This window comes from Canis aureus, chromosome 1 (assembly GCF_053574225.1).
Source record: "Canis aureus isolate CA01 chromosome 1, VMU_Caureus_v.1.0, whole genome shotgun sequence".
In the NCBI taxonomy this organism is placed as follows: domain Eukaryota; kingdom Metazoa; phylum Chordata; class Mammalia; order Carnivora; family Canidae; genus Canis; species Canis aureus.
In genome coordinates this window covers 23,414,162-23,428,934 of record NC_135611.1, presented here as the reverse complement: position 1 = coordinate 23,428,934, position 14,773 = coordinate 23,414,162, and the positions used below count along the sequence as shown (strand labels likewise).

The 14,773-nt window shown below is 38.8% G+C and overlaps 1 long non-coding RNA gene across 1 annotated transcript in view; it reads left to right on the top strand.

Annotated features, from left to right (window-relative positions):
- The first annotated feature begins 277 nt into the window (after window positions 1-277).
- LOC144281343 (uncharacterized) overlaps window positions 278-14,773 on the top strand; it is a 30,915-nt gene continuing 16,419 nt past the window's right edge. Inside the window, exon 1 of the long non-coding RNA XR_013349948.1 lies at window positions 278-616. This is a non-coding gene — a long non-coding RNA (uncharacterized LOC144281343). The remainder of the gene's footprint in view (window positions 617-14,773) is intronic.

Genomic DNA, 14,773 nt, shown 5'->3' with positions numbered 1-14,773 from the left:
GTTATATAAGAATCATTCTCCAGTCTCAAAACCCTTGACTGGATTGCAGTGAAAACTCATGATCTACAAAAAGTGTCCAACTGCTAAATCGCTCAAAACCCCACCCAGTAAGCAAACTGACTCACAGAATCCAGAATCCATGAACCATATGATAGTGTGCTCTGTTCCCAGGAGAGCCCCTCTGGCCTTCCTACATCTTACGTGCTATTTGTTCTGACTTCATAGATGACTCTAAGAGACAATGTGACATCATGGAAGGAAAAGGTGGGAGTCCAGAGATAGGGTTGAGACTCCGCTTTCCTCAAGCCCCCGCCCTCTCCAAGCCTCTACCCACAGAAGGGTAGTTCTACATCAAAGTTGGCAAACTTTCTGTAAAGGGCCAGAGAGTAAATATGCCATTCATTGTGGGCCAAACAACCTCTGTCGCAGCTGTTCAGCTCTGGCATAGACAATATGTAGACAAGAGTGTGGCTGTGTTCCAGTCCGACTTCATAAAAACAGATGGCGAGTTAGATTTGGCCTGTGGGCCTTACTTTCTAGCTAACCCTTGTTCTACAGGACCGTTGTGCACCTGCCCAACTCAGAAGATTTATGATTTAAAATTATATAGGATCTGGTAAGTTTTCACTGAGATATTAATAGATTATACTGGCTTGAAATATATTTGCTTTTGAACAGGGAACAGTGAGTATCTGAACTCAAAGGGACACAATGCTACAGAAGATTTTCAGGCATCGGGGTCAGGTAGCAGGTAGCGGTGGGGTTATTTTTGACTCAAGGATCTTTGGAGGGCCCTGAGAGTATGGCAGGTTGGAAGTTACTTGCCCTGTCTATAGGTAAGGTCAACCTGGTTACTTAGAGGGAGCCATTAGCATTTGAGGGTCCCTGTTGAAGCCTTTCCGGGACTGCTTCCTTGCCAGGACAGCTGAGAAGCCACAAGGGGAATAATGAGCTCTGTTGTTGGAACTGTAAATAATGAACCGACTGCAGTAGTTCTGCTCCATAGGGCCCCATACTGACTGCTATTCAATTGTAAATATCCCCTTTCTGCTGCTGTACTGTAGGACAGAGAGTCGTTGCTATATATTATGCTAAATATTCCCTTGAATCCAACTGCAGAAAGAGAGAGAGGACAATGCAGGCGGCAAAACCAACCCATTAACTTGCTGTACATCTGTTTCCGTCTCCTGATAACTCAAGGTGCTAAGACAGCCCACGCCTTTCCTTTAAGACACAGGGATATTTTTATAGGTATGGAATGCGCATGTGTGTATATGAATACATTGCCATTTGACTCCTTCAGTGGCACCTTTCTGGAGATGAGAGACCGACTCAGGCCATTTATTTTTCCCTGCAGTGTTTTTCCTCTTTCCCTTGGTCTTGTTCTGCTTTAGCTGATGCAGAGCCTTTCCCCTTGAGAAGCTATTGAATAGCTGGGGAGATATTTCAGAGATGCTTAAATTAATATTCATTTCCCATCTAGTGCCCACTGCTGTCACCAAGACCCTGGCTTGGATTCCTAACCAATTATGACATTAACTCTTCCTAGCTGGGATCCTTCCATGTGCCAGTTTTCTAGGCAGATTCCTTACTCACACTTGTTTTTTTGAACTTTGAGATCCTGGACTCTGAACTACGACCCAGTCCTCTGGACCTGGCTTATTTCTGCTTCCTGTCTCTGAATTTGATCTCCAGGCTTTTATGGTTCCTACTAAGCTTTTGGAACTTTCCCTTACTGAACAGTGCTTACAGCAGGGCTGTTCAAAAAGTAAATTTATATAGCTGCAGAACGTAAAGGGATCCTAGAAATCATTAATAACTCTCTATTTTAAAGATGATGACTGTGAGGCCAGAGATGTTGTCTGATTGGCCAATGTCATGCAGATTACACCCAGGTGTCAGCCTCCCTTCCACTCTCCACCATCTTCCTTCTCGTTAGTTTCTCTCCTTCTCTTGTATTTGGGCAAAAGTGTTTGTGTTTCCTCATATCCTCTCATGACTTGGTTCCAGCCTTAGGTTAAGAAATGAGTGGTTCTTGGAAATGCTGAGGTCTTCCAGGACTTTGTTAATATCATGTTCCCAACTCTTTAAAGTGCTATCAATTTAAGGATGTGTTTGTAGCATACATCTCCCAAATATCCAGGTGAGATACAAGTGGTAATTTCTCAGCACAGCGTGATGTAACTTAAAAATGGAACACAGCAGTGGGCATCCATGCTGTTAAAAAGCCTTCAGCCCTCCCTCCTTGGAGGATTTTTCACTGTCTTTTTTATAATAAGCCTCAGCCTACAGACATATTGTCCAGATATTTCCCAGTTTTATTATCAAGAGTCCCTTCACATCCCTTATAGTCCCTTATAAGGCTTCTTTCAAGTGCCCTAATTCCTATTTACTCCTGTGGATCCCTGTAGCTCTTTTTCTTTACCATATACTCATTGATCAAAGTCCAGATTCCACCCAAATGTCAGCCTCTCGCCTGCCCCCACTATTCTCCTCCCTGGGCAGTCCACTCTGTTCTAGTAAATTTGACGAGGTTTGTGTTTCCTCACATCCCTAGTAGCCTTATCAAATCATTCTGATAAACCAGGCTGTCCAATATAAAGTAAGGGAATTTATGAGTTTAAGTGTCTCTGTTTTCTTTCTCACTTTGCTTGTACTGAGAAAATAGCAGAGAATTTAGACTAGACTCAAATTTTAAACTTCCTCCATTTTTAAGTCAATTATTTTGAAAAAAAATTAAATATCCTCATTGGCTTTGAGGGAAAGAAGGAAAATAATCTTTGCTAGTTTCCCATTATGGGAGTATAGCTTATGTCAGATACGCACTTAGGCATTCTTATGTTTTCTTCTCCTTAAGTGCATCTTCAATTTTTCTGACCAAAAATCGAGGTAGGCAGAGGGCTCATGAATCAGCTTAACCCATTTTCACTTGCAGTTGCAGCAAAATGGTGTCTCCAGAGGGGCTGTGTTGTGGAGGGAAGGTGTAGTTGGGAGTCTCTATTCTTGGATTCCAACCCTCACTCTGCAAATAACTTAGCCGCATGCCTTTAGTTAAATCATTTTACCTGTTTGGAATTTAATTTCCTGAAGGAATACTTCGGCAGCAGGAAACAGAAAAATGGAGCAGTCATAGTTTTATCAAATAGAGGTGACTCTCCCCTGTAACCAGGTATCTGACCATTGGTAGCCTCTGCTGCTGTTTCAGTAGCTTTATAGCACTAGGGCCAGCACATCTACAATTCTTCCGGCCTTGGCCTTATTGTCTCAATATGTAAGCTGTGGCTCCGGGCCTTAAGTCTGCATTTAGGGCAGGAAGAAGGGGAGGGAAGCAGCCCTCTGCTTTTGAACCTTTCATCAGCAAAAGGAGAAGCCATCTCAGAAGTTCCCTGAAGACATTTACTCATTTGACAAAATCACATGAATAGCCCAGCTGCGAGGGAGGCATAAGCAGTTAGTTGTTGCAGTCACCATGGTGGAGGCAAGGAGAAGAAAGGGATTGTGATTATGTGTTGAGTTAGCCAACCCACAGTGTCTACAGTGCCTCAAAAAGGCAGAGGGTGTGCTGCAAATGATCTCGAAGACCTCTCCCAGCTCTGCCTGTTTGTGAATCTCTGAATAGGGAGAAAGAATTCAGTATGTGGCATTGCTTTTACGTGTATAGAAGCTCCTGGTTTCTATGCAAGTTCTCCCCAGGAAAGCGTCCTCTGATACTCTAGGTGCAGGTTGGAGAAGGAGTTGGAGAAAAGGTTTGGAGGAAACACTGATGCTGTGCCTCTCTGGGTTTCTCCAGACAGTAATAGAGTCCTCCCATGGTAGCACAGTGTCATCCCCAGAAGGAAATGGAGGAGACCAGCAAGATAATGCTGTTTTGACAATTCTAGGAAAGGGGAAAAATGAAAACATCTGTTCAGATGGAAATATTCCTAAGAGAAGTAACACACATGTTAGTATTACATAATTATTTTTCAATTATTTTAATGATTTTCAATTTAAGAAGTTTAAAATATCTAAAGACTAGCATTTCATTTTAAAAATTCCTTTTCACACATCAGTGGGATCACACAGATTTGTGCCAGAGGGCGAAGGGAGGTGGGGACTGGAGGAAGGTGGTCAGAAGTATCAAACTTCCAGATATAGGCTAAATGTACCCTAGGCATGTGAGGTGCAACATTACTGGAGCTAACACTGCTGGATGATATACAGGAAAGTTGAGAGTAAATCCTATGAGTTTTCACCATAAGGAGAAAATATTTTACCTGTTTTTTTCCCCTTTTCATTATATCTATGAGAAGATGAATGTTAGCTGAAACTATTGCAGTAACCACCTCACAATATATGTAAATCAAACCATCTGCTGTACACCTTAAGTGTATACAGTGGCTCATGTCAATGGTTTCCTAATAAAATTTGAAAAAAAATGTCCTTTGTCTTCCATCACATATCTAATTTTGCATGATTATAGACAATCTTACATGCATACTATTTTGTGCCCTGGTTAATTCCCTCACCATAATCAGGTTATTATTATTTGGCAGACAGAGGTGTAAGAGGAAGTGAAATGGGAATGGCTGAATGAAATTGTCACAGAAGGCTGGAGAGAGAGGGACAGCATAATCCTGGTGTCCTGGTGTGAAACTTGGTTCCTTTACCAGTGTGTCCAAGTTCTTTGTGTGATTACAAAGATGGGGACCTAACAAAAAAAAAGTAGGTTATGGCTACAGGAACAGTGGGATTCTCCTTAGGAATCCAAAATAGGTACGTAACAGCCAGCTACCTCTTGGCCTTTCTTAACCACTTGTAGGAAATAACTTTGACCTACCAAGCTCACCTCCTTTGCTTCTATGGAGAAAGCTGCTTTATAGTATTTCTTTAGAAGGGCATATTTACTTACTGTATGCTTTAAGCACATTCTGAGAGGAAAATATGCTGCTGACAAGGACTGGGTCTTCTAATACCAGGAGCACACAGAGAAAAGCTGATGGGATCCAGGCAAAGCATATAACGTGTGATTTTGTCAGTGAGACACAACAGAACGGTAGACAGGTGTTAACTGGAGAGTAGACATTGTCCTCAGATCTTCATTTGTTTAATGTCATATGAATTCATGAGAGTTTGGGTCTCTCGTCTGGTACACGGGGGTGGGATCTTCATTTTTTCGTGTATGGTTGCTCACAAACCATTGTGGTTTGCCCTGTTTGAGATGTATTACATTGATGACTCTGGTCTTTTTTTCCTATTTCTGGACATAGAATTGTGGGAGATGTAGAAGTGGTAATTTAAATATTTTGGGAATCATTAATGCAGTTTGCCAATAGTGTTAATTTTTCCTCCCTTTTGAGCACACACGATTGCATTTTTGGCTTCTTTGTGGTTATTTGGGCCAGTACAACTAGTTTTTTAAAAATATAAGTGATGAGTTTACTTCCATATTAAAGAATTCAATTATGCATTGTATGTGTGAGAACTGTTAAAGCTTTCTTCCCCTCCAGTACAACTAGTTAACACTGTTCAAGGTTGTTGTTTCTCTAGTTGTTTGTTCACAATGAACAGAACTCTTGGGGAATCTGATAGAAGGAGTGAGAAATACACCTTTGTTGGTAAGCCATTGAAGTTTGGGGGATATTTACTACTATTCCAAAATTTAGTCTATCCTGACACTAAAGCCATTTTCTAACATAGAAAGAATTTGAGATATTTTACCTCAGGCCATTAAGAAAAAAATGAAACTGTCAGGGGCATATCAGAAGTTTAAATATAGCATATAGATGCAGATTTACTCATCAGAAAGGGAACTGGACCTAGTTCTACTTCTCCTAGTGATTAGTTTTGTAACTTGTGGCACATCACTTGATTATCCAATGCGACTATCAGTTCTTTTAAGAAAAGCAGGGTAATGTCCTGTCTTTCCTTTTATTTATCCAGTTTTCAAAATAATGAATTGGCTCCCTGTCAACTTCAAAAGGCAACCAATTACCTAGAATATGAATCCACTGTAATTCTTATTAAAGCTCAAATTATCGGTCCCATTTAGGTGTCTTTTTGAATTGGTTCCCATGTACTTTTGGAATCACCCTGGTAGTCTTTGATATGTTCCATGTTCTCTGCTATGTCAAGATATTGGAGGCCAACGTTAAGGCTGAGCCACTTATCCAAGAAGCTTCAGTTTCCTTTAATGGAATAGAGTTTTAAGAACAGAGTCTGGACTTGCTATTGGTACTAGTTTGGTCACAGTCTTCTAACCTTTTCATGGACAGAAATAGGGGGGAAAAATATATATATATGATATGTTGTGAATTCATACAGATCTTTCCAATTAAAGTTTAGGACTATAATACTTTTGCTTAACTTCCCTATTACTATTAGGAGATAATTTTCCATGGATTTCTTTTGTTCTTGAAGATGTTGAGAGCAGAGATACTGACCATATGTGTTCTTGACTATCTTCTAAAGGATATTTGTATAGCACGCAGCTTTAAAAGATAAAGATAATGTGGGATCCCTGGGTGGCGCAGCGGTTTAGCGCCTGCCTTTGGCCCAGGGCGCGATCCTGGAGACCCAGGATCGAATCCCACGTCGGGCTCCCGGTGCATGGAGCCTGCTTCTCCCTCTGCCTATGTCTCTGCCTCTCTCTCTCTCTCTCTCTCTCTCTCTGTGACTACCATAAAAAAAAAAAAAAAAGATAAAGATAATGTCTCTCTCTTGAACAAAGGGTGGATTTGTGTACTGTCTAGGATAAAAAAAAAAAATCTTTATCACTAGGATAAAGGCTAGTGAATCAGCCAAGGTTCTTAAGAGAAGGAGAATGAATAGGATAGATATATTAAGAAAAAAATAAGGAATTTTGCTCATGTGATTCTGGGGGTGGCAAGTTCAAAATCCCTAGAACAGGCCAAGAGCAGGCTAGAAACTCAGGCAGGAGTTGATGTTACAGTCTTGAGGCAATATTTCTTGTTCTCCAGTTTTTACTCTTAAGGCCTTCAACTAATTGAGTGAGGCCGACCCACATTATCAAGGGTGAGCTCTTTTACTTACGGTGAATTGACTGTAGCTGTGAATTGTATCTATACAACACCTACACTAGTATTTGACTAAATCACTAAAAATGATCACCTGATGTTAAGCTGGTTTGCTTACAGACCAGTTTGTAAAAGATTCAGTTTCCCCAAATTCCAGGTTACTTGACTGTGATGCAGACTTGCTGCATTGTGCAAAGATCTAGGCTCCTCTGTGTCACTATTATGGGTTTTAGGGAACAAGGAGAATTAATGAAAATGTAACACTAACGCTCATGCTTCTTGCTATAAATAATAAAGTAACAGGTGGTGAGTTAAAAGTGCATTCCATCAGCATCCGTGAAGCTGTGATGGCTTTCCTCTTAGCTTTCAAGTTAGGGCAAAATCTCAGACCTGTCACAGTTCTTGACCATTACATCTCTACGTTTTTCCTTTCACAGTAAGAGTTTTGGTTCTCAAGAACATAATCACAGTGAATAGTAGAATGTTCTGTAGTTATTTGGTTTGCTTTATCCACCTTACCCACATTATTGTCTTAGAATAGCAGGAGTAATGACATCACTTCTTACTGTGATTACCAAAGAACAGTTCCCTTTTTTTTGCATATCTTATCCCTAGTCTCCTCTTATTACATTAAAGTCATAGTAAGTCTACATTTTCAGATTATATAATCATGACTTTCTTCCTTTATACCCCATTTAGCTTTAGTTTTACAAGTAGCTATACATGTAATAGTACCAGCTATTATACTGGTGTCTCTAGTAATTTTGGTTCTCTGAGGTTTTTTTCTGTGGTAAATTCCTTTAGAAGGTCTTTTGGGGACAGTATGACAATACGACATGAATTCATGCATGCTAGTCACAATCTGTGTCTTTTAACTTAAAAGTCAGTTTTGTTTGTTATAAAGTTTTTGTTCCATTTTTTTTCCTTGTATGTGTAAAATATATTATTCAGCATTCTTCTGGCATAAGACCTATCTTTTGGAATATCTGATGATAATTTTTTTCTTGAATCTCTTTTCTTTTTTCCATGAAATTTTTCATGAACTAAAGTTTTTAGTGTTCATTAGCATTTATTTTTGTTTTCTTCAGAAAATGCTATTGTTTGTATGTTGGAGCGTCTTTGCTTATCGTTAATAATTGCCATTTCTTTCAAATTTTTGTTAACTCTTTCTGTTATATTTTTGACATTTTCTTTCTTTACACCTGCTGTTTCATTTAAGGCATTATTTGGTGTGATCATTCTCTTTTGTTGTCCTTCTAGTTTAATCTTCCTTTCTATATTTCTCTTTTTGAGTTTATAACTCATTTCTGAATTTTCTAATTCTTATTTGTTTTTATTGTTTTAATAATTTATATATGTGTGCTAATTTTGAGTTATTTTTACAGTTTTAATTCACCTACCTTCTCTTTTTGTTTGAGCATGTTTGATGATTTCATTATATATAGGGATATTATCCTGTTTTTTTTTTTCCTTTTGTTTTCATAGTAACTTTGTATGGAATTTGATTTTATGCTTGTCCAATGCTCAGACTAATGGATTTTAGTTTTCCTGAAATTTTAGAAGTACATCCAAATAGTTTTTTTTCCCCCACAAAATTCTGTCCTCTGTTATTGTTGTTGAATGTTCAAAAATACTATGGCTCACATTCTGAGACTTCCTGGTGCTATTATTTCCACTCACTTTTATTTGAATATTATCACCCCTTTTTCTCTGTTGTGCCAGTCCTCTTCAGTCTTCATTCCTCACAGATTATTCTCCATGTGAGGCAAATGGGTTTCATGAGTTTATAAGGGTTAGACTGTCCCAGCCCCCTCAGTTCTTCCTAAGGGTCTCTCATACTCATTACTGTTGGAGTCCTTAAATTTACTCATCACATTTTTCAGCGAAGTCCTGTTTCATGTGTTGGAGTTTTCATATTCTCAGGTTCATCACATACCCATTGGTTCCTTCTGCTTCCTTCCATTCAGCCAGTAAGATCTTTGCACTGTCAGTCTTCTGTTCCCTAAGTGGGTTTATGTTAGATACCTTATCACCCAGCTTTGTTAAGAATGTTGTACATAGGTTTTTAATTTTTATCTCTAGGTTCTCTTTTTTTATGTGAGAATTCAGGAAGACCAGAGACTGTGTGGCTACCACAACTGTCATATTTCTGGAATTACCCCATCCATTTATTTTTTATTAAAACAAGTTATTTAATAGCTACCATAATGTAGAAATTCAGAGATATAAAATGAACAAAGTGCTACCCCCTCTGTTGAAGTACTAGTGCAAAATTGAGAAAAAGCTTTGAATGCTATGTCATTAGTTTTTTAACTTAAATTATTTTGTAAGAATGATATGCATATAGAAAAGTGCACATGTCTTAAATGTATAGCTCAATGAATTCTCACATACTGAAAAAAACCATGTAGCTAATATGTACATTAAATAACATAATATTATCAGTATCCATCAGCTTTCCACTTATCCTCTTCCTTTCCCAACCCTCTGACTTATAATAGTATAGGAATAACCACTCTCTTGACTTCTAACAGTGTATATTAGCTTTTTTCATTTTTTGTTATGTGACTGGAATGATATGATACGTACTTCTTTGAGTCTTTTTTTTTGCTCAAAATTATGCTTGTTATAATCATCATTATTTCCATGTATAGTTATAGTATTCATTTCTGTGTTAATAAATATACCACAATCTATCCATTCTACTGATTATAAACATTTGTATACTGATTTGGGACTATCATGAATAGTGGTTGTTAATGAACATCCTAGTGCACGTCTCAGACAAATAAATATATGCATCTTTGTTAGGTATCTACCCAACTAAGGATGGAGTTGCTGAGTCAGAAGTTAAGCATATATTCAGTTTCAGTAGCTACTTTAAAACTATTTTCAAAGAAATTTTACTGCCAATTTAATTTTTATTCAGTGCTGTGGGTATGATCTGAGTCAGGGAAAGCTATGACCAAGACTGACCTTTAGGAAAATAATTTTGGAAATTCTTTGTAAGAATAGATTGGAGGGTTGCCTGGGTGGCTCAACTGGTTAAGCAGCCAACTCTTGATGTTGACTCAGGTCATGATCTCAGGATCTGGGGATGGAGCCCATATTGGGCTCTGCATTCAGCAAGAATTCTGCTAGAGATCCCCTCTCTTTTCCCTCTGCTCCTCCCCTACCTCCCACTCATGCTCTCTCTCTCTCTCTCTTTTTCTCTAAAATAAATAGATAATATTTTAAAAGATTTTATTTGTTTATTCATGAGAGATACAAAGAAACAGAGGCAGAGACACAGGCAGAGGGAGAAGCAGTCTCCATGTAGGGAGCCCGATGTGGGACTTGATTGCAGGACTCCAAGTCACACCCTGGGCCGAAGGCAGAGGCTCAACCACTGAGCTACCCAGGCGTCCCAAATAGATAAATTTTTAAAAGAAAAATAGTAGACCGAAAGAAGGAGATAAAGAAGACAGTAAGAGATTAGAATATATTAAATGGAGTAGAGGAAAAGGTATGGATATGTATCACCCTGTGCTCATAGAATCTGCTAACCCTGTGTAAGGGAGAAATCATAATGACAGTCTGTATATAGAAGTTTGAGTGGGATGAGGATGATGAGTTCAGATAGGCTATGCCAATGCAGAAAGACCTCAGGGCCTACTTACATGCAACTCTATCCCTCTCCCTTAGCTCCCATTCCTACAAGTCTTGAGGTGATTCCACAGGCTTCCTGGAACCATATAAATTAACAAATAAAAGACCATATATTTTTTACACTTAACTAGTAATGCAGTGATTTCAGTAATACAGGGCCTTAATAACATAAAACACCCATTGAGAAGAATCTGAAATTACTGCCTCCTTCTACTTCACACTACTATATCATTTTTATTTTATGTCACACACAAAAGTTCTTGAAAGGAGCTAATGGAGATTGACAGCGCCTGGCTGCTGCTCTTCCCTTGAGGTAAACAAGTGAACACCCACTTCTTTATGCCTAGGCAGTGCTGTATCTATCTAGATCCCTGTGCTCAAAACCCAAAGCTCTAAATTGTAATGGCCCAGTTGTTGTGTTTTTCCCCAGCCCACCTTCCCCTATGAATAGGAAGGAGAGTGTTCCCTGATAGCCCAAGAAAGGGAATGTGACACCAGCAACTCCACATCATGCAGAAAATCTCATTTGGGGACAGTGCTTTGCTATGTTCTATAGTTTTCTTCAATCTTCCAGTACTGATGAAATTTACATCTGAACAGACTCTACCTCTTACAGGCCCATCTGCTTCTGCTGTTAATTTTTTACCTGGAGCCCTAATTATAACTGGCTCCAGGCGGAAATGCCTGTGACGTCACTATAGGGAGATCAGGAGTTCAGGTGGGAAATAAGGTGCTGGAGCAGATGGACACCCTCTGAGCAATGATCTTGATGTTTTGTAAATATTCACTCTGTAATATGACAGTATAAGGAAATACTGAAAACAGAAGGAAGGAAAATAACTCCTAACTTCACCATTCCTTTTTGTTTTTGTTTCTTTTTTTCTAAGTTACCACCTGGTACCAGAAGTATAGTGCCATGACCTGTAGGTATTAGGATCATACTTTCAGTAAGCCTGGCTTCTCTAGGGCCAGAAAAAATAGGTCGAGACTGACTTGGCTTTCATGTTAACAGGTGGATCTGGATCCCATGACATCAGCATCCCATGAGTAGCCATTACAACAGTTGGAAGACACTCCTAGAAGGATTCCATCACAACATTTGTATAGTCCAGATCTCTTTCACATTGAAAGCAGATTCAAGATGCTTCTAGATTCAAGTCAGACTCCTGTCTCATGATAACTCATGGGACCATTATTACAGGAGGCAGGAGGGGAAGATCTTCGTTTCCTTTAGTATGTCTATGCGATATGGAGCTTCAGCCAATCAACTGTCTAGGAAATTACCTGAAATTATGTACTCCTCATATGTGTGTGCCAAGAATATATAAAGTTCTTCACCAAAGATGAAACACATACCTACCCAATACGTAGAAAAAAGAAAAGGTGATAGGATGAAATGCAAAGTTATAATCAATATAAGAAGGAGATTAAGAATCCTAAGACAGTCTCCAGGCAGTAAAATACTCAACTTCTAGTTAAATCCCTCCCCTCTTCTTTTCAAAAAAAGTTTTAAAATATCTTTCTTTTATGATTGTTTCATTGATTCCATTAGCGCATATACCATGACTTAATAGAGCAGGTCAGTTTATGCCAGGAGGAGTTAACATGGGGCATCTAATTAATTGGAAGGGCTTTGCTTTAGTCTGATTATGTATCACATTTCCATTTACAAGGATAAAGTTATAAGGAGATTTTTTTTCACTAGTAGAGTGGGACACAGTCAGCCAGCCTCACAGAAAATGTGCATGTACAATGTATTATCACCTTAGCCCTTAAAGATTCAGTGAGGAGAAAAACACAAGGATCCTTTGTCAAAGAGGAGTTTTTTCCCCACTCCAGGAGGGGTACGGTGTTTGTTCTAATGGCAGAAATGGTCCGGCAAATATATCTCAATAACCTGCAAGTCCTTAAGGACACTGGGGCTTTTCTTGACTAGAGGAGAAATAGATTTCCAGAAGAGAAAGCAAATCTGCGCTGACAATGAGCAACTGTTGCCTTCAGCCCTCCTGAGAAATGCTTCTCAGGTTCTCCCTCTTATGGGATCATTTGGGTATAGAATTGCCTCTTCTTAGTCAAGCTTAGGTCAAGATTGTCTATCATATCAAGAGCTAACAGTCATGTTGGGGCTTGTTCCTACTCTCCTGAGCAGAAGTATCATTTTAAGACATTTAAAAAACTCAGGTGTGTGTTTCCCATTTCAAGTCCAACATTGATGTCTGAATTCAAACTATCATAATTTCATTAGGTTGCATCAGGTGGCTTTATAATTCGGTACTACTGGCTTGCACTCTGTGTGAGGATAATCCCATGGTCAAAGATAAGACTTTTTGTTGTAAAATGGAATTTGTTTGGGTACTGCCTAGACTCTGAGCAGGACCAGTTTATTTCAGAGATCTCTTACCAAGACGGTCTGGAAATAATGTGAATCTATGCAGGCATATCAGAGGATAGACAGATTTTAGCCAATATGTGGGAGGAGCATAGACATAGGGTAAAACAAGCTTTGAGGAAGCAATAAGACAGATTTTTTTTTTCAAGAAACATCATTTCTTCAGAAGAGCGCTTAGTTTGCAGATAGTGAACAAAATCCTGACTTCTAGAGCTCATACAAAATACAAAATAGAAAGAAGATAGAAAACAAAATACAAGTAAACTAGTGATTTCAAGTGTTTAAAACAAGCCAGAGGGTAAAAATGTACAAAGTGCTGGTAAACGGATATATACTCACAACACTCATTTTCCATTGCCAATTCTGGAAGGATAGCATTTTCTTGCCCATAGGTTCTTTTAGATCACCTAAAAGTAACTTCACATGGGTAAGAGTTCATGGTTATAATCCGATTTTCCTCCTCTCTTGCTCTTATGCCCCCATTAAGGCGTTAGAACAAAATAGTTGACATCTTAGGCTCAGAGTCAGAAAAAGGCTAGTCAGCTTGAACATAGGCTGGCCTGAGATTTTCTTTCTGCTAGCACTGCTTCTGAGAAAATTAGTGCATTCATTTCACTGTCTTTATTCGGAAGCCTTGATTTAGAAAAACATCTCCAATTTCTTTTTTCACGTACTATATACTAGGACAGGGTTTGCACACTACATCTCACTGGCTCAATCGCCTTGGCTGCCTGTTGTAAGCAAGTTTTTTTGGCATGCAACCATGCCCATTTCTTTTATCTCTTGTCTGTGGTAGCTTTCATGATACAATGGCAGTAATTGGCATGGAGATCTTCTGTCCTGGAAAGCCAAAACTATTTGTCTCTTTACAGAAAAAGACCAGGAGGAGGCATTTCCAGTTTCTGTCATTAGAGTCTTAGTGAACTTTACCATAAAGTTCCAGTAGGGAACTCAAAAGTCTCCAAGCATCTTTGGATTGTTCTCTGTGATATTGTAGGAAGATTAGGATTTTGAGATAAAAAGATCTGAGTTCAAGTCTTAGCTCCAGCACTTAATTTTATGATTTATCACAAGTTTCAGAACTTCTCTCAACTTCCCCTTTATTTATTTTTTTTTTAATTCAACTTCCCCTTTAAAATGGGTTTGAAAATATCTGTTTTACAGGATTGTTGTGAGGACTAAAGTACCCGAGGAATCCTGGGCACTTTACATAAATTATCTTATTATTTCCTCTCACATTGTCACACCTGTCACCCCTTTCTCTCTACTCTGCATGATTTGGAATTTTGGTGGACATTGTGTTCTTGCTGATTTTGTTATGTAATTCTTTAGTAAGGAGGCTGGAACAAATCCACTGAAAGGGGATTAAATCACCATTGTTCTGGAGAGATCCTAGGGATTTAAGCAGACCGTTGCTGTCTCTTATAGAGGATTGGCCCTAGTCATCATGTGCTGGGTACTGTCATGATTTATTTTCCAAAACAAAAAACAAAACAAAACAAAAAACAAATTAACCTTGTTCCTGTCCATCAAGAAAAAGTAATCAAGAGATGGACTCCTGATTCCAACTTTTCTGCTAATTGAAAAGGAGAGGTGTCAGGATCACTTTGACAAAGCCTTCTAACCAAATATTTTCATGGCCTCTTTGGCCAGTATTTGAGTAGAAATTAAGGTGGAAAGAAAAGTAGTTCTCTTGAATAACTGCATAATGATCCCAACC